This window comes from Thermobia domestica, chromosome 2 (assembly GCF_964235325.1).
Source record: "Thermobia domestica chromosome 2, izTheDome1.hap1.1, whole genome shotgun sequence".
In the NCBI taxonomy this organism is placed as follows: domain Eukaryota; kingdom Metazoa; phylum Arthropoda; class Insecta; order Zygentoma; family Lepismatidae; genus Thermobia; species Thermobia domestica.
Window position 1 is genome coordinate 178,645,112 of NC_137455.1, and position 21,735 is coordinate 178,666,846.

General features: G+C 35.0%; 1 long non-coding RNA gene across 2 annotated transcripts in view; it reads left to right on the forward strand.

Annotated features, from left to right (window-relative positions):
* Positions 1-2,889: 2,889 nt before the first annotated feature.
* Positions 2,890-21,735, forward strand: part of LOC145677601 (uncharacterized) — a 59,896-nt gene continuing 41,050 nt past the window's right edge. For both annotated transcript variants that reach the window (XR_014129899.1, XR_014129903.1), the window contains exon 1: positions 2,890-3,219. This is a non-coding gene — a long non-coding RNA (uncharacterized LOC145677601). The remainder of the gene's footprint in view (positions 3,220-21,735) is intronic.

The window sequence follows — 21,735 nt, forward strand, 5'->3', positions numbered from 1 at the left end:
TGATAATTTAAGTCTGATTCTGTTTTAAAAGGGGAAATTAAGTGACACACAAAATATCTTGATTGAATGCTTGTCATGTGTTTTGAACAATATAATTAAAGACAAAATTTTACAAGCAGAGTTTCTTTTAGTACATGTAGACTAAACAACACATATTTCTTGTGAAGCGCAGATAATGTGATAGTCCATCTTCCCCACATGATCACGCCAATTAAAACAATTAAATTGCATTATGGCGAATTAAGATAATTTATGAGTCACATACGTCAATTTCATTATGAAAATTGAGATCCGGATCGAATAAGTGCTGTCGATGAACTACAATTGCATTAAATTTATGTGAATTCGTCTTCTTGTATTTCTGTAGTAAAATATTTATGTCGAATCTGTTTCATTTTACTATTATTATTATTATTATTATTATTATTATTATTATTATTATTATTATTATTATTATTATTATCGTTATTATTATTAGTAGTAGTAGTAGAACATTGGGCCTACCCTCTTGAAAGTATCACCCTTCGCCACTGTTCGTGTTGTATTGATATCATCGCTAGGCCACTCAAGCGTGTTTCAGACATGGAAGACGTAGATAGTTTTTAATAAGCTTAAGTTTCGAAAACCTTCTTTCTCCACTTGCCACGGTTACCGGTAAGGTTAACAAAATCCTAAGTGCAACACTAACATTGGGAGTAAAGTCATGTTCCTTAATTCATTTCAAAGTTTCTTTTGTTGAACTTCTACGATTAACTATAGCAGATAACACTTTCAGTTCGTCTTTCAAATCACTGGGGTTAATATCTTTCAATTCTTCGTGTGTTAAAATGCCGGCAAGTTCAGTAACTTTTCCGACAAAAGTTCAGGTGACATATCTTTAAGATTACTTATATCGTAATGGAAATCGAAATACTCGATGTGATGTTTAAGTTGCTCAAACTTTTCTCTTAAAAGCTAACACAATCACGTCTTAAACTTTGTAATAAAAATCGCTCTTGTATCTTGTTTGTGGATCTTCAATAGCTTCATCCTCTGCCTCGTACTGAAATTGTATCTTTCTCTTTCGACTTCGAGCTTGCACTGCATTTCCTATCCGTGGGTCAACCATGTCTAATGCTGATGACAACTCCATCATATCAACTAAGTAAGATTGAAACTTTGCATCATTTCTTCTCCTCTCAAAGTATTCAGATATATTGTCAAGAAACCCCAACTGCATCCAACACATGAGAATCAATGCTTTGGAGACTTTTACTTACTATGTTTACGTGGAATAAAAAATCATACCAAATAACCAGTGAGTAAAGGAAAGGAAAGTTATGCAGCTGGTTTGCTATACACAGAGCATCGAGGGCGATCACTCTATCTGTTCTATTGCCGTTACTTATTTGAAGTAAGGCATAATAAACTTTCCTTGTTTGATACGAGGGACTCGTATCTGAATGGAGTCAGAGCATCAATTCGTCTCTCGCACCTTGTGGTGCTTAATGGTTTTAAAGTGAGATTGCTAATATGTTCCTTTAGTATGTTGAACCGATGCAGAAAAAAATTCTAACTTTTTTAGCTATACAAAAAATGGAACGGCGTACTGAAATGCTGTGGCTGCATCATTAACGGTAAGGTTTAGTGAATGACTATTGCAAACATAGAAGGTTCGGGGAATTATTTCTAAAATTCTCTTCTGAATACCTGAATGTTTGCCTTTCATATTGGAAACGTTGTCATATCCTTGGCCCCTTATGTCTTCGATAGGAATCTTAATTTCCTTTATCTGTTTAATTATTACTTCTGTCAGTCCTAGACTACTGGTGTCTGTTACCGCTACGAAATCAAGAAAGTGTTCTCAAATTTTTACAAGGCATTCTCCATTACTGTACGTAATTTGTACATGAACGATTATTGTCATTTGCTCGGTACCAGAAATATCTGGCGTACAGTCTAGTATTATACTATAATATTTTGCAACTCTCAACAAAGACAGCATTTTACTTTCTATTTGTTCACTAAGAATCTGAATAATTCAATTTTGGACATCTTTTCCTAAGTAATGGTGGTATTAATTTCGTCCTCCCATGGGTCTCAAGTGGGAGTGTACCTTTTGCATACTTGGAGTTGTAGCATGCTATGCTACATGGAATTGGAGCTGCCGATTTTTCGATGGGTTACTTTGGATCACCCTGTATATGCTGGTTTCTGGACGTTGAAAAGAAATATGGACTAATGATAAAAATAATGAAAGAAAAGAAGAACAAAAATGTATAAACACTTATTCTGTAAAAATTTATTCTTATTTCCTGTTATTTCCTTGATTGAGTAATTCTATTGTGTTTGCCTTATAAAAAAAAATCTTTTTGGTAGCGAAAGGAAGGGCGAATGCTTGGGAAGCAGGTTTGTAATGTAACAATTTCAAGGTTGTGTCGTATGACGTTGTGTCTGTTTGTAGGGGTGGACGGTTCCTGAAAACGTGAACCGCGGTTTCGGTTTGTCACTTAAACCGGTTTGGAACGGTTCACCGAAACCGAACCGAACCTTTCCAAACCGAACCGAACCGTTTCCAAACCGAACCGAACCGATCCCAAACCGAACCGAACTGATCCCAAACCGAACCGAAACAAACTGATCCCAAACCGAATCGAACCGAACCGTTCACAAACCGAACCGAACCGAATCGTACCGTTCAGAACTGTCCGTAGAACAGCCACGTAGCCAAGGGGGGACCCCCCCTTTGAGACCAGAAATGAAAAAATTAAGGAAGGATGAAACAAAATGAAATGAGAAAAAGAAGGATCAGCGTTAAAAATAAACTACAGGAAGCTTTTGGTTACTCTTTCTTATGAGGAAATTTGTATTACTTGCAATTGTTTGTTTGCGCGTGGGCAGCTGCCTCGCTTGCTCGCGGGAGCCGATGGCCTGGGAGTTGCTGCGTCGAATACCCTTCTGGTTACATCTGATCGTCTGTTAACGGAAGTATTGAGGAATGGAAAGATTTCGTGTTTGAATATTTCTTTTCGTTTGTATCGTATTAGAAGGGAATAATTGGAAGATATTAAAAGCAACGATTTTGCATTATATTTTGAATTTAGTTCTTCGTTCACTAGTAATATCGAATTTTCAACCAAATGTCGTATTATTAATCACACGAAATTGGAAAGGTTGAATCAAGTAGAAGAGATATACGGCAGACTATACCAAGGGCGGAATGGAGCTGTTTATAAACTGGTGAGTATAAACCTAGTAGTAGATACTAGAACTTTAATTCCTGGAATCCCTGATTTATTAATTCAGTTAATAATTTTTCCTATTAACCCAAGTAGTAAGGTTTATTAGATTATTAGATTTCTAGACCTTAGAGCTTGGTAAGAAAATTCGAATAACGTTGCTTTCAGATATGTCATTTTTCATATTTCGGAAATAAAAAGTTATATTTAGCGTCCCATATAGTCTATTACTTTTTCTATTTTTGAGAATTCTTTTAAAATATTAGTACCTCGGCGTCGAATTATATTACTTGTTCTTACTTTCACGTATTTATTAGTATTGGAATTTTCGCGTTATTTTGAATTTAGGTAAAGACGTGGTCACATTTGAATAATTTTTTTAGACTTTCTATTCCTCTTGATATTAGGCAACCTTTGAAATTGTTAAAAGTAATCAGATTGTCCTTATATTGAATTGGTTAAAACAGTTATCAAATGCATTTAGCTATTATTTTCAAACAGTATAAACTTTTTGCACAGTTCACTTTAAGCACAGTTCAAGCTTTTATATTAATCATTTATTGAGTTCAAAATTATTGTTGTTTGTTTGTTACTTTTTTAAAAATATTTAATTGTTTGTAATAAAGATCAGATTGAATATTTTCTTTTATTTCAAATTGTATCTTGTAATTGTTATATTTATGATTAATTCTGATCTTGGTAAATTTGCAAATCATAGTTTGGGAGATTTGAAGCCTACATATTTGGGAGACTTTTTCACGCAATTATTTTACCAGAAACTAGAACCGTGTCACATGATAGTTTGGCTAATCTTAATCAGTATTTATTTCATTTAATTTACATTAAGAAAGGTATCAAACAATCGACGGCACAAGGTTCGTTACAGAGTGGAGCGTTAGAACATTGTTGAATAGATAAAATAATAAAATATATCTTGATAATGTTATCCACCCTAGCTGAAAATCTTATTTCGCTGTAAGGGAAATATTGAACAATACCTGTGGCTAGTAGTTTGATAATTGAAAATGAGGAAAAATGTTTTGAATTTCTTGAGTGAGTATTTTCCTAAATGTGAGTGAAGTAAGTTCAATTATATTCTTAGATGTACACAATTTTATTTTTCCATGTCGGCCCATTACGAAGCATTATATTTTCATAGTAGGGGAAAGTGATCGAATTCCGCGCACTTAAGGGAAAATCGTTATTTCTCTGTTGTTTTTGTAAGCATAACGACATAAATTTGCACAGCCATTGTTTGCTATGTAGTAGACAAGATAAAGACGAAGTTTGAAAAAAGTTTACACCAGTACTCGATAATAGACAAAAAACCTGAACTATACATTTGCGCAGAATTACCCAACTAGGTGGGTAATACTGCGCGTAATATAGGATAATTCTGCGCGAAGCGAATATATATGTTTAAAGCAAGAAAACATTTTCATAACAAATAACATACTTTGATATATATTTGCTTCAATAGTGTACAATAGTGTACAACACTATACCACTGTACTTCACTGTTATGTTTAGTGATAATAGCGCATTTTAAATCTGTGCACATTTGTATAGGGTACTATTTCAAATAAAATATGTTTATGCTGAGTTGGCAACACTGCTTCACCTATGGCAACACTGTTTATGGTTTTCGATAGGGCATTTTGTTCTAATTATATTGTGCAACTTTTGTTTTGATTGCTTTAACGGTTTTCAAGATATTTACTTTAAACGTACATAATTCCATGATATAATATTTTGGATATTCAAATTTTGAATCCCTATAGCTCCTATCCTTCTGCTCCATAGCACCTTAAATTTTGATAATGTTCTTTTCTCATGATGCTCTATCAGATGTGCTATATGGCAATCAGATTTTAGCGATAACTTGTGGGACCCTTCCGTGTAAGTGTCCCCCCTGAACGTTGTTTCTGAAAGAAACACTGTAAGGAGTGAGTTCAGAAAAAGAACGACAAAGGGGGCTACAAATTTTACTATATACTTTATTGTCTACTTGTTTTATAACTGAAAAAATACATATTTTTGAGTGCATTGAAACCATGAACGTATGACGTTAAAGTATTTCAAAAACAGAGAGCATTGTTTTCAGTGGTGCGTAGAAAGGAATGCCGAACGGCTGAATCCTATGAGATGTATGGGGAGGTATTGATAATATTATGGTATTATTTTCTCAACAATAGATGTGAATTAGGAGTGAAATATGGCTAGCATGGTTGTCAAGTATTAGAAGTACTGGACTAGTCGTAGATGGGCTCAAAACATTTCTGAAGTTATAAATCCATTGCATCAACAATCTTCATTAATCCATCCATTGTTGCTGCAAAAATAGATTGCACTTATTGGACCTCTTTTTTAATTGTTGTGACACGCGACGCCGTGATAATATAAACATGGGCGAGACGAAGATTCCACATGCACTACAGGCACATACCAGAGTTGGCGTGAGTCAATGAAAACTTGACCCACGACCCACTGACCCACCACACACCGTGACCCACGATCCACTGACCCACAGTAACCCACGACCCACTGACCCACCACCCACCGTGACCCACTCTGATCCACGACCCACCACCCACCGGACCCACTCTAACCCACCACCCAACATGACCCACCGTGACCCACTCTGACCCACCACCTACCCATGAACCACTCTCATCCAGTGTGACCTACTCTGACTCACCAAAATCCATCGTCATCAACTCTGAACACGATCCACGACCTCTTCTGTACTGACTAAAGAGTTTACACTTGTAATAAAACAAGACTGTGAGATTGTCACTAATCGGAGTTTGAATTTCTAGTCAATCGCTCAGACGTTTACAATATCAAATGATAAAGTGTTTGTCAGTGAGGAAATTGAAGCACTTCGAGGTGGGGGAAAATTAGTGTGTGCCTAAAATATACTTCTACTAAAAGAGAATTCGTGTAAGTGTTAATTTCTCAACGCATTCCAAAAGAAACTTCCATTCACAGGAAAATACCCCTGTACAATATGGAAATGGTTATGGTTTCTCAGTTCACAGTATTTTTCTCACAAAAGACTTGAAAAATGAGGTTTCTTAGTGCACAAAGGTGCTCGGGTACCCTCTGTGAGAGCATCTCCATAAAGTATGCTCATAATTGTAATTTGTGTAATCACTAAAACACACGTTAAATTTACGTTACAAATATGCATAATTGAAATTATTATGAATATTTATTCAAAGTAGTTTACCTAAAGCAAAGAAGAGACTTATTAAAAATTAGGTACAAAGTTGGGCTGCAGGGAAGCAAACTGGTTCACACTGGTTTTTCATGAATCTAGTAAATTGGACCACGAGAAACATGAATCTGAAGGAATTTTGACGATTCGAATTTCGGAACTCGAGATATTCGAATTTGAAGTCACCAGGGAAGCAAACTGGTTCACACTGGTTTTTCATGAATCTAGTAAATTAGACCACGAGAAACATGAATTTGAAGGAATTTTGACGATTCGAATTTCGGAACTCGAGATATTCGAATTTGAAGTCACCAGGGTAGCAAACTGGTTCACACTGTTTTTTTTATTTGTTTTTTCTTCTTGATTATCGTAAATTACACTACGATGAATATTGATTCCAATACTCTCTGTCGATAAGACCTTTGAAGTTGAATACTTGCAAATTTGAAATTTAATATGACATAATGGAGATGATTTTCAGCATAATATTTGAAAGAAGTTCTTTTCCTGTTTCTGATTCATAAAAGGTTTCACTGTTCGTATGCAGAGTAACTGGAAATTCGATGTATTAATTAGAGGGTGTATTCTACAACTAATTTGGAACATTTTTGCCTACATGGACCGAGGGTCGCAAGTGAATTAATTTTGAGTTTTTTTTTTTTTTTTAACATTTGGGGATTTTTTTTTTCAATTTTTGGAGCTATAACTAGAGGCTGCTAGTTGTGAACAAAGTGCCTCTTTACCGCCGATATCAGCGCATATATCGCGTGCGGAATGTGACATATGTATTTCTTTTTATGGAAACTATCCAATAAATACATCATATTCAGATAGTATTTATGTTTTATTATTATTATTATTATTATTATTATTATTATTATTATTATTATTATTATTATTATTATTATTATTATTATTATTATTATTATTATTATTATATAGATGTTGTCATTCAATACTTTATCGCGTAAGTGCACGTATATGAGTTATTTTGTGGAGAGAAGTTGAGTTTTATCCTCTCCATTCTTTGATACTGTGTACATAATTCTCTTGCATGTGTCATAGAATCAAAAATATTCTATTTTTGAACCACTGAGGGTATGTTTTAATTGTTTGTTGCTTTAGTAGGAAAAGTCCTTGAACAGATAGTACCCTGAACCACGTCTATAATCGTCTATGTTGCTTGATGGCTTCTCAGTATTTACATACATAATGTTTTGTTGTCACATTATTCTTGTTCAGCGTTGACAATATATTTAATCTTTCACAGCAACATATAGTACAAAACAATTTCTATCACGGGTAGGGACCTGGCTACATCCATCGTAGACGGTTACAAGATTTTATAAACATGTCAGATGAAAATTCTAAGATAATTTCAGATTTTTTTATATTTTTATTTTTATATTATTATTATTATTATTATTATTATTATTATTATTATTATTATTATTATTATTATTATTATTATTATTATTGTAATTGCTAACTTCAAATTTAGCAAATTGTCTGTCTTTTCTACCAATGATGTGTAACAAATTTACGTTCTGTAGTTGTGCGCATTATCTATTCCATTCGCAGTGGAATATTATATTGGTGATGCATGAATAATTCCAACCTTTTTCCATTTAAGTTTCCACTAGTTTCGATATTATCGAGGTTTCCCATCCTGCACTAAATGAGGGTAGCTAATCTCGCAAATGAAAGGATTTTGGAATATGGTTACGCTATTTTAGCTTCTGTGTTTTCATTGTTATGTACTTTAATTCGCAAAGAGGTTTCTTTCGGTTTTATGAGCTTACGAAAACTGCTGGTAAAGTTGCACATCAGTGTATTCGTTGGGTCAATATTCATTGAATCCTGAACTAATCATTTTCCATCAATAATTATACATTTGTAATGATGTATTAATGATGATGCATCTCATAAGTTTTAATAAAAGTAATCAGTTATTCTCTTCTTAAAATTATTCTGACGTAGCAGTTGACGAACAATATTTATGGTATAGAGTTCAAATAAGATTTCATTTTCTATCTATTTAATCATTCTTTGAGCCACATTTTTGTATGCTTTTCCAACACTAATACGAAATGTTCAAAGTATTATAAAACAAGATTCTTTCAGACAAGACACGTAAAAACATTTTGTAACTGGAGTACAGCTTTTGAGAGGGAATACAAACACTGTTCTGGGGTTGGAGGGTAGACACTCTCCTCCAGAATTACACAAAAGGAGTGGATTTCTTTATTTAACAATTCTCAGTGAAATGAAAGAAAAAGGGATACTTAGAATTTACAATCCAAATTATCATAAAGTAATATTCATTTATTCCCACTACGTTATGGAAATAGCGAAGTTTCATGATGTGCAATTCTTGTTTTAATGTTGACATCTTCATACCTTTACTATAGGTAAAAAATCGTAAATAGGATCTTTATTATGTTCATATGTTGCTGTTCTATATCTTGTTTTTCGCCAAAATTCCTCGGTTTTGGAACTAGGGAAACAGCCATGTTCCTTCTTACTAACGGTTCATTATTACGTGTTACATTAAATGAAGAAAACTGATCTAAGGGATCGAGCATGTTTTAGATATTACACGGGTTTGAAATATTTTGCATGTTGGTCCTAAATCACAAATTTGATGGAGTAGTTGGTAGAGCTTTCACTTCTAGCGCCAAACTTCCTGACGTTCAAACCATGAGTGCGCGATATTGGTTTGGTTGTAAATAAACACCGAATGGGAAGAGGGGTTCTCCCGTTTCCTTCCCTATTCGCATTCTCTTCATTTCTATATAATTAACTCAGTAATTACTGTCTCGTTTTTGTGACGTATCGGTACACGCGGTAAGGGGCGGTATACACACACACACACAAGCATACAACACTACAAAGTCCGTTACCCGCTTTAAAATCTCGCCCCTTTCCCAATTAACGTTCTTTTCCTAAAAATTGGGAAGTTTGGCAAAAGGTTGGAATTATTCATGCATCACCAATATAATATTCCACTGCGAATGGAATAGATAATGCGCACAACTACAGAACGTAAATTTGTTACACATCATTGGTAGAAAAGACAGACAATTTGCTAAATTTGAAGTTAGCAATTACAATAATAATAATAATAATAATAATAATAATAATAATAATAATATAAAAATAAAAATATAAAAAAATCTGAAATTATCTTAGAATTTTCATCTGACATGTTTATAAAATCTTGTAACCGTCTACGATGGATGTAGCCAGGTCCCTACCCGTGATAGAAATTGTTTTGTACTATATGTTGCTGTGAAAGATTAAATATATTGTCAACGCTGAACAAGAATAATGTGACAACAAAACATTATGTATGTAAATACTGAGAAGCCATCAAGCAACATAGACGATTATAGACGTGGTTCAGGGTACTATCTGTTCAAGGACTTTTCCTACTAAAGCAACAAACAATTAAAACATACCCTCAGTGGTTCAAAAATAGAATATTTTTGATTCTATGACACATGCAAGAGAATTATGTACACAGTATCAAAGAATGGAGAGGATAAAACTCAACTTCTCTCCACAAAATAACTCATATACGTGCACTTACGCGATAAAGTATTGAATGACAACATCTATATAATAATAATAATAATAATAATAATAATAATAATAATAATAATAATAATAATAATAAAACATAAATACTATCTGAATATGATGTATTTATTGGATAGTTTCCATAAAAAGAAATACATATGTCACATTCCGCACGCGATATATGCGCTGATATCGGTATGAAAACACTTAATTGTTATGCCCCTTGTTAAAGGCAAGCTTAACAGAGATATTTTTATTTATTTTTATTTTTATTATTCTTGAAATTTGCATATGCAATAAATTTTATATTCAGATTTAATTGAGCTGAGCGAAGCGAAGCTCTTATAATCGGGTTAGCCGTTTGGTTGTCCGCGAACTCCTCCTAGACCGTTTGGCCGATCTCAACCAAACTTAGCACGCTGATAGAGTATGTCGTGCTGAGTGACAACATAGGTCGAAATAAAAAATCCGATGTACCATCGAGGAATAATCACCGAAAAACGCTTCCTCCTAGACCGTTTGGCCGATCTCAACCAAACTTAGCACGCTGATAGAGTATATCGTGCTGAGTGACAACATAGGTCGAAATCAAAAATCCGATGTACCATCGAGGAATAATCACCGAAAAACGCTTGCATAGACTTAACATGGGGAAAAAGTTTTCACGCGATTTTTTTGTCAACAATTAAAAATGGCATTTATTATTGCATAATGGCCAGGAATGATTACGTAGTTTAAGCTCGCTCAGCTCATTTCATTGCAATCGGGTACATCCATTGCATTCCTAGTATATATATTTAATTAGTTTAGTTATTTTTCTATACATTAGATTTCAAGCTAATCATTCTTATATTATATTTTATTTTAAATTTCATTAAGTTTAGTGGTATAACAGAAAACTGCTTTTTTATATATATATTTGTTGGAAAGTTCCGTATGATTTTAGAAACTTCAGGGAGATAGAGGTTAGTGACCTCCACAGCACCAAAGGTTTCCAACCTATAGTATCTAGGAAATACTATAAACAAGATTCTTTTAGTGTGTTATAACTATTATATGAAATAAGGAAAGGATAAGGTAAGAATAAGGTAAGAATAAGGAAAGAAATTCTAAGGATGGACAAAACAAAGTTGGCGACAGAAAGTCGCTGAGCAATCTTTTGTTGAAGTCTACACACCTAGATACGAATTTTCAAATACAATAAGTGAGAAATTGTTTCACTGACCGCGATATTCACACTTTTCAAGGAACCGCTACCTCTCCGGTGGGGGTGGTTCAACGGTTCTGGCTGCCCAGTCAGCGAACCTTCATCAATTCAATTTTCATATTGTTCCAGGGTTATCAGAAGGTACTGGTATATTAAATATATTTTTGAATATAAATTCCAACCTATAACAATTCTTGGACAGATTCGATATAGTTATATTAGTATATAAAATCGCGATCCTTACCGTATATTCTTTATAGAATAGGTATTTTGGCAGTTTGCTATTTTTTGTTTAATTTTAAACTCAGTATGTTGATTCTGGCACTCCCGGCATGCCTTGGAGTGTGACGAAGGGTAGCAGAAGACAATTGTCTACCACCAACAAGTTATTTTGTATTTTTTTCTTTTTTTTTAACATTGACAACTCCACCCAAATGTATAAATGTGAAATAGGATATTTAAATATGGGTTTTCAATCTTTGTTACATGTCAATTGTAATTCGTTAATCGGTAATATCATTAAATATAAATGTAAACAGAAAATGATATCGGTCACTGAGAGAGGTTGTTTACATTCGAAAAAGAAACAGTAACCGCTAGAGGGATACACCCGTCAGGCCTCTCGCAAGCAACCCTTATTGTGGAGAGAAAATCCCGCTACCCTCTGACAATGAAATAAAAAAACTTTTGAAGCCCCGCGAAGGAGGCGAGTTTTGGTAAAAACTAGCATTAGTGTGTGTAACAAAAGCAAAGGAGAGTAAAACATTCAATTAGTTGAAGATTGTATAGTTAGCGTGTGGAGCCCCAGGCTTGGTCGCCACAATGTTAATGCCACAAGAGCCTCAGGCTCGGGTGCCAAAATGAAAATAGCTTTTAAAGCACAGGTGTGCCAAAATGGTATATGACGTTAGGTGTTAAAATGTAAATTATTCTGAGGCCCTAGAGAGAGAAGAAGTAGGCGTACCAGTGATGGTGAAGGATGTCTCTCTCTCTCTCTTCATTTGACAGCAGCCTTACTTCACACCAGGGAAGACTGTTTGTTATCGTGGGTGCCATGAACTATGAACTTTTTTTTATTTGCGGTAGAGACTGAAGAATAAAAAAAAATGTTGAGACTTTTTAATTTGAACACAATTTAATTAGATAGAAAATTTAAACTGTTTTTATGTAGATTTATGCTACATTTAGTATTAAAAAGAAAGTTCCGATTTTGAGATTTACACAGGTCTCATAGTTCATGTGGCCTACCTTGATTATTTGCTTTTGAAATGACTCATTACGTACAAAGTTAGTAGTGGCTCATGTAACATGAGACTGAGTTTAGTGATACCAACAGAATACACATTACAAAGGAATACTATTAGCAGTTAAGTTTAATGAAGCCGCCGAACGACGTCCACCTGAAAAATAGAAGTTACAATTCATTTATTATAGTTTTGTACTTACCACTCAGCATGTGATCATTGAGGATACATTTAGGGTTTTTAGAACGAATTTGACGTGAAGTTAATTTTGAATAATATATCTCCTTGCAAACGTTTTAATTTTGAACGTTTTAATAATATATCTCCTTGCAAAACAAACTTTGTACACTACTTCTCACCAGCGCTGTACACATAAAAAAAAATAATAAATTTTACTTTTTACGCAATAGCTACTGTATTCATGTTTGACAGTTTAAGTCCACGCGCGTTATTTTGAAGTGGTCTTCATAGAAATGTTCTAGATGATTCCAGGTCTTCATCGCTGTTTGGTGTCTCCAGTTCGCACGCATTCTTCCGTTTATGAGTGACGTCCCTCTTCCCAATTAGGACGGTTTTTTCGAAGCTCGGTCTTGAAGATCACGCTGGCTCCGTAGTTCTTTGAATTTGCATCTCTCTCTTAATTGTAGAGAGTAACTGTAGTTATGTTCACAGTAAAGGTGACATGGGCGCGTCACACATTACTGGATCCTGGGTTCCGTGGTTTAAAAGTTTCACTATTTAAAAATATATTGATTAAAATAATAATAATAATAAAAAAAACACTGTTCATGGTGTGTTTACGTGCGATGCACAGGTTAAAAACAAAATATTTATACCGATGAAAGATTGAATAATATCGCTTTACTACGTATGAAAATGTTTTAGCACGCTAAGAAAACTTGCACGAAGTGCGTCCATTGTATAGGTGTGCCACACTGTTCGTCCACTAACACACATTAGTAATTTTTACCGATTGCGTACACGTTTTACTTTATAGCTGGATTTGGTGCGTAAATAACACCCCTAACTACCTTATGGTGATGTAGAAAACTAAAAGTTAATTCAGAAAATCACACTCCCGATGGGGTCATATATAGGTGATATTTCCCCTATTTTTTTATTTAAGTAAGTTGATACACATTATAACGCAGTTTTTATACACTAGCAAAGACTCGACACGAAGTGTCCGATGACAAGAAGCGAAGTGTCTCGACGCTCGACTCGAAGTGTCTTGACGATCGACTCGAAGTGTCTTGACGCTAGACTCGAAGTGTCCTGTGACCTCCCTGGCAACCGTAGATATTTGGCTCGCAGGAACTATAAAATTATAGACTCATTTTTTGTCTATTGTTTTTCTTATGGGTCAACGTTTCCCTGTCTTACGGTAAATACAGAATTCTTAAGTAGGTTATTACTTTACACACTGATATTTTGTTTATATTTACACTCTGGTGAGTTATCAAAATTTAAATGACGTACGCACTAGGTCTTTACAAGATCCACTGTCGCCAATGTCAGACATTTTTTTTTTTTTTTTTGAGAGAGAAACTGAGAGTTGAAGTCATTATTCATACATACATAACTTCAGCAGTAAATAATAGAGCACATTGTTAATTGGATATCTGTTATAAAAAGATATTCTGAAGAACTACATTTTAATTGGTGCTAAAGTGAATAATCTTTATTAACACAAATTTACCGCTGAAAATGTCTGAAAAGTAAACGAATATCAGTTTAGCATACCAAAAGCAAAGACACTATGTTTTCATTGCAGAGCTTCATTTTGACATCAGTGAAATGTTATTTTATTAAACACAAGGTATAAGACTGAGTTAAAGATACCAATGTGTTTTATCAGCAGTTTCTCTGAAACTGAAACTTTATTCTCAATAGAAGATAAGATCTAAAGACAGTGACTCCCAAAGAAGAAGGATAATCGGACCTCTCCAGGAGAATCATCTGTAGTGAAGTGTGATCACAGTGAACAAGAAATGAAATATCTTGTTTAAACGGTTTAGTGACAGTGGACATTCGAATTTGAGAGAGATCTCTATTCTATCTATTATTATTAATTCAAAGCTTATTTAAAGCAGTTATCAAAGTGATTAAAAAATATCTATTGAAGATCTAGTGTGTATATATACATATATATTGTGTGTGGTGTTGTTGTGTTCATTAGTGAAATTAAAAATAAATATGTGTGCATTTTCTAGAAAGTGTGTGGAGTTTTTAATTGAATACTTAGCCGCAGGGTAAGTACAAAATAACTTGTAATTTTTTTTTTCAGGCATTTGAGAATTTGTTGTGTCTGCCAGATTTAACTAATTCAATTTGATGATAAATTCACATTTTCTTAGTGATAAGATAATATCTGACCTAAAGTCAGAACTTCAAGCAGCATTACTGTCCCTAACGGGGCAATGGGACGTTAAAATAGAACTCATGTTACAGGAATGTAAACTCTAAATTTATTTGTAATTTGGCTCTACCGACATTAAATTATATTTTTAATTTTCTTATTTTATTTTTGGCTAATCTAAATTTATTTAATTATTTACAACATTTACATATCATTTGCATATGTCGTACATTCCTGTGGTGAGATAATGAGATGGGTATTGAAAGCACCTCCCACCTATCTCATGCTCTTCACACCCTCTTAACTCATACACGGCTTTCTCACACTTTGCTATTCAAAATATGCAATACTCTAATGATGGGGGGAAATAGAGATAAAACAAGTAAGACTTCCATACGATATGTTGCTCCGACAAAGATGATATTCTACTATGAGAAATGCTGATAATATACCGTATTATTGCTATTGATTACTCCATGCACAGATTGTGACATAATAGTAAGTAATTGCTGCTTTACACGTACCCCAACTGATTACGTAGCACAAGAGGAAATGTCTGTAGCGACTTCACTTCAGGCTATTATTAAAAATCTTCAATCCTTTGTTTTATGGCTTTATCACTGTAGCAATGAATATTCAATGCAAACTCACTGCTCCAATAATACACAGTATTAAAAAATAGAAAAATGTGTAATTAGGAGCGCGAGTAACGATAACGAATTACCTCTACACAGCATGCATTAATTTGAAAACTAGAAGCATTCTGTGCGTTCGGTTTGCCTTAGCTTATCAGAAGAAAAATTTCCCGGATTGTTCAAGGATTTGCCAGATAATTTACGAAATATTATAAAGTGGACGAATGTTAATATAGGACGATTATACTGGGTTAACTTAGACAGTCCTGACATCAGTCTAGATAATCATTCAGTCTTTCTTGACATAACAGCGCATTCACAGAGTCCTAAATCAACATTTGCAACCAACTTTAATGTAAAATGGAATAAAATTATTGTAGGTCCATATGTTCGTATAAGAAAACAATTCGTAAATAAAACATATTTGGCAATTCTGAATGAAGTAGTTGATTGTCTGGCTTTCTCACGCGCTTTACACTATGAAAAGCGTTGTTGTTTCCTTATCAGTCCGTCTGGCAACAGCAAATCGGAAAAAACATCTGTAGCGTTTCTGACAAGAAATTGTGCAGTTCGTGAAAAGAAAATTCACTCTTTTTATTGTTCTTGTATTTTTAGTCTTTCGTAGCAAAGAAAAAATTAATTAAAAAATAAATGTTCACTAAAATATCTAGTAAAAAGTAACTTAGAGCCAAAAATTGGTCATAATTTTCTTGGAAATTCCCTGATTCTTAACAGAATTTCCTGGCTTTTCCCAGTTTTCTCATATTCCACAATTTTTCTCTGTTTTTCACGTTTGTCGCCACCCTGCTTCGAATACAGTCCTAGCGAAGATTTCGTATATACCAAGCAATAAGATCAACGCATGATTGAGATATCAGAGCTATTGGGATATCAGAATCACCACAATTACTCAGTAGCACATGAAATTATCCTAGAATTGAACAACGACGATTATAGGTTGAGGAGAATGTTCATGCACATGTGCAGTGATGTAATATTAACAAGAATTTTGTTTATTTTATGTGTATGATTGAGAACTTATACATCTATCGGAAAGCTTTCCCAGTGAGAAGCTGGAACGAGCCTCTTGATTTAGTAATTCATTTGAGTAATAATTTTCATCATAACAGAATTACCAAATAAATAACGAAATCGAAATTTGAATTAAACTATTGTAGTTGGCTTATGTAACTAGATTATTATTTTCTTTCCATCTGTCCTTTGGTAGAATATGACTAAACATATCCAATAGATCTATAAAACTTGAACTGTAAATTCGAGGTATATAAATTTCTCGAAATTAATTTCTTGTGATGGTACTTTTAAAGATAATTGTTGAAATCCATTAATATTCTATATTTTCTTATACCCTTTTTCTCTTCTGAAAATTAATGAATTGGCTTATTTACTCGTGCCATTATTGCCAATTGTTTTAAATACATTCCCACGGTGCAGATTGGTAGATGTGAGCCATTTTAAATATCTTGTAAATTAAAAAAAAAAAAAAAAATTGAACTGAAATAAATTACTTCATTCAAATGAACCATTTTGAAATAAACATGAAGAAATTTGCAGAATTAAACATGTAGTGTCAGCTCAAAGAACGGTGAATTGAAGCTTCCTGGTAGTGGAGAAAATTTTATCGGTAGACTAATCACTTTTCTAATTTTTATATCGATTTGAACCATTTAATTTGTAGTCTCAACTTCTTTACAATAACAACATTTCACAACAGTGTCCGTTTTATATCCAATATATTTGTAAATGAAAAGTAAATTAAAAATCTTTCAGTTTTACGTTCCACCGTTATGCCAGGTAAGCTTAAGGAGGCGGTGATGATGACAACGAATGAAATTGTGGAATGAAGAAAGTAGGAAGAAACGGAGACCCCCGAGAAAACCATGGATACGATGTTAGTGTATCATGAAGCCTACATGGCTATCTGGGATCGAACCATGGACCAACACATCAGAGAAGAACGCTCTACCATTAAGCCATCGCGACCTCTTCAAATAGTTTCTTGAAGGTAAAATTATACTATTTTACATTCAAGATATAATTTTTGTACATTTCTCGAGACCAATGTTTAATGATGTTATTTTTAAAAATGATTGCTGGAGTCCATTAATATTCTATACATTTTATATTCTTTTCCTCTTCTGTAACTTATTGAATTGGCTGATTTACTCATGTCGTTATTGCCAATTGTTTTAAATAAATTCCCATTTTGCAGATTGGTAGAATTGCAGATTGCAGATTAAATATCTTCTAAATTAAAAATAGTCCTAAACTGAATTGAACTGAAATAAATTATTTGATTACAATGAACAATTTTGAAATAAACAAGCATGAAGAAATTTGCAAAATTAAACTTGTAATGTCAGGTCAAAGAGCGGTGCATCATATATATTGACAACAAAATCAAATAGCATTAACATATAAAAGTGCTCTGTAATACACTAGCTCAAAAACATACAATCTATATCAGTATTATATATATATATATTTAATATATATATATATATACTATCTATAGCTATATTCATATCTCATCCGAGCTAAATATTTTTTTTTCGTTTGCAAAAAATGGTAATAATAATTATCATAGACTACTGCTATCGGAAAAATCTGTCGTGGACTTTTCAGAAGCTAAAAATATTAATATTCAGAAGCTCTTCGGCGTGGAATTTGTCATTGCCACGCATGCTCTCTTTCTCTCTCTAAATAAATATATATATATATATATATATATATATATATACAGGGTGTCTCAAAAGTCCCCTGATATAGGGTAACTCTGTTATTATCAGAGTTAGAATAAAATGTAAGACAGCATACCGTTTGGGCTGTACTCTTTATGCGCCCAATGTTAAATGAAAATGCAATCTTGTCATTTGCCGGGAGGTGGATAAATTTTGCAAGAGTGGTGAATGGGGGGATTGTTTGAAATAGGGGCTGACCATCGACACGTTAGCGTAAAAGACAATAACTTCATTCACTTATATTGTGGGTCCAGGTAAAAAATGACAACGTTGCATTTTCATTTAACATTGGGCGTAGAAAGAGTGTACAACCCAAACGGCTCGTCCGATTTAAAACATTCCTTCAGTTTAGATTGAAAACATCGTATTTGGAGACTTACAGTTTGTTGTAACTCTGATAATATCAGAGTTATCCTATGTCAGGGGGGACTTTTGAGACACCCTATATATATATATATATATATATATATATATATATATATATATATATATATATATATATATATATATATATATATATATATAATGTGTGCTATCTACCAGTGTTGGGCAAAATCAATTGAAATCAATTGCAATTGATCAATCAATTGAAAGTAATTGCTCTGAAAATCAATTGCAATTGATTTCAATTTGTAATTGACAATTAATTTCAATTGCAATTGAATTCAATCATAAAATTTGCAATTAAATTTTCGTCAATTGTTAATTGTTAATTGGTCACCAGGCAATTGAAACTTTTAATTGTTAATTGTCAATTGCAAAGGGTGCAATTGAAACATTCAATTGTTAATTGCAATTGACAATTGAAACTTGTAATTGTTAATTGTAATTGTTAATTGCAATTGAAATCAGCAATTAAAACTGAAGATAAGAAGATGTGTGTATATTGTATTGTCCACTTGTTACTGTTTTACATATTTCAAATAAGGTACTTATAAGAAATGCTGGATACCTACCATCCCTTTCCCCCCCTGGGAAGAAAGCCGTGAAACTAAGTATTTTTTAAATATATTATGTTTATGGTTCTATCCCCCTCGAAAGAACTCTATATGCCCGTCATGCCTACAAGAGGAATGAGCACGAGCGAGTTCGAGCGAGTTTTCTTGAAAACTCGACTCGACTCGAAGCAGACATCTTTGAGTTCGACTCGAGATCTCGGCTCGAAAAATTTTCCCCAACTCGACTCGAATTCAGATCGAGTTTCCAGTCGAGTCGAGCCAATTCGAGCTAAATCCTTTGTATAGTTCCAAGTACTACTATCTTCAAGTATCCTACATAGACAATATAATTATCAATGATACTACTACTACTACTATAACTAATTATTATTATAACACCGTGTACGTACATGTATAAACATGGAATATAGGCGGTTTGTATCGGAATACTAAAAATTAGTTAACTGTCGATCCCGGTAGTCAAGAAATCTTCAGGAGGCAAGGACATCGGTCACGAGGTTCTTGGTTTGAGTTCAGGAGGAGCAAGTATTCGGGCTCGAGCCAAAAATTGTTAGAAGTTATGGGACTCCAGCCAAACATGTTTAAAACTGCTCGCCCCGGGTTTAGGGTTGTCAACGACTCAAGCAGCTCGCTCACAGCTCATTCACTTATCGAGCCGAACCGAGAAGTGAGCCGAGTCAACAGCTCATCCAACCGAGCCAGCTCGAGCCGAACCGAACCGAGCTGATTGCTTACCCCAACCGAGCCGGTTCGAGCCATTGGCTTAGTTAAGCTAACTCGAACCCAGCCTATGGACTCGTTTCAACGGAGCTGGTTCGAGCCATTGGCTTCAATCGAACCAAGTCGATAACTCGTCTTTACCGAGCCGATTCAAGCCATTGGCTCAATTGAGCCCAAGGGGCCGCGGTGGCTCAGTGGTAGAGCGTTCACCTCTGGAGCTTGGGGTCCCGGTTCGATCCCAGCCCCCGCCAAGTGAACTTTGTGGTGGACAAACACCGTGTGCGTGGGTTTTCTCGGGGTTCTCCCGTTTCCTCCCACTTTCTTCATTCCACCATTTCATTCATTTCTCATAATCACCGTCTAACCGGCCTAACCGAGGGATGTAAAACTCAAAGATTTCATTTTTTTTTCAATTGAGCTCAGTCGATGGGTAATCCCAACCAAGCCAGCTCAAGCTGTACGCTCAGTTGAACCGAGCCGGGCCGGTTGACATCATCACTATTCCGGTTGGGCTTCTACTTTGGCTAAAAAATTGGACCGTGCAGTTCTCAGCCTTGATGGTAAGAACTACAAAAAAATATATGAAATCTTTAGTTTTACGTCCCACGATTATGCCGGTTAGGCTAAAGGAGACGGTTATGATGGGAAATGAATGAAATGAAGAAAGTGGGAGGAAACGGGAGAACCCCGAGAAAATCCACGAGCACGGTGTTTGTCCACCACAAAGTCCAAACTGCGCGAGCTGGGATCAAACCAGGGACCTCAAGCACCGGAGGTGAACGCTCTACCACTGACCCACCGCGCCCCCTGGTAAGAACTACAGTATATACTTATATTGGTGCTCACGGCGTCATTAACTTGTTCCACCACCAACGAATTTCGAAGTACTTTGTTTTGCATCTTTTGTGCGTGTTTTCTGTCGCTTTGTGCGCCTATTCCCACATTTTTGTGCATCACCGGAAGTGGGTCAAAATGGGCCTACAAATATGGCGGAACAAATTATTGCTCTTCCGCCACCAATGAATTTCGAGTCGTTTCCTTCACATCGTTTTGTGCCGTTTTGTGCGTCATGGGAAGTGGGTTAAAATGAGTCCCCAAGGTGGGACGAAAATGACCAAGAGTTCCGCCACTATTAAATCTCGAGGTCGTTAATTTCACATCGCGTACCCTTTTGTGCGTCTATTTCGACGTTTTGTGCGTCACTGGAAGACGGTCAAAATGGGTTTCAAAGGTGGGACGAAATTGACCCACTGCTCCGCCACTACCGAATTTTGAGGTTCTTCCTTTCGCATCGACTAGTGAATGTGTCGTGCCGTTTCGTGCCCTTGTTTCCACGTTTTGTGCGTCACCGGAAGTGGGTCAAAATGGGCTTCCAAGATGGGACGAAAATTACCAAGAGTTCCGCTACTATCGAATTTCGAGGTCGTTAATTTCACACCGCGTACCCTTTTGTGCGCCTATTTCAACGTTTTGTGCGTCACTGGAAGACGGTCAAAATGTCCTCGAAGGTGGGACGAAAATGACCCACTGCTCCGCTACTACCGAATTTCGAGGTCCTTCCTTTTGCATCGACTACTCGACTATTGAATTTTCGTGCTGTTTCGTGCCCCCATTTCCACGTTTTGTGCGTCACCAGAAGTGGGTCAAAATGGGCTTCTAAGATGGGACGAAAATGACCCACTGTTCCACCACTATCGAATTTCGACTTCGTTAATTTCACAACGCGTACCCTTTTGTGCGCGTATTTCGACGTTTTGTGCGCCACTGGAAGACGGTCAAAATGGACCTCGAATGTGGGACGAAAATGACCCACTGCTCCGCCACTACCA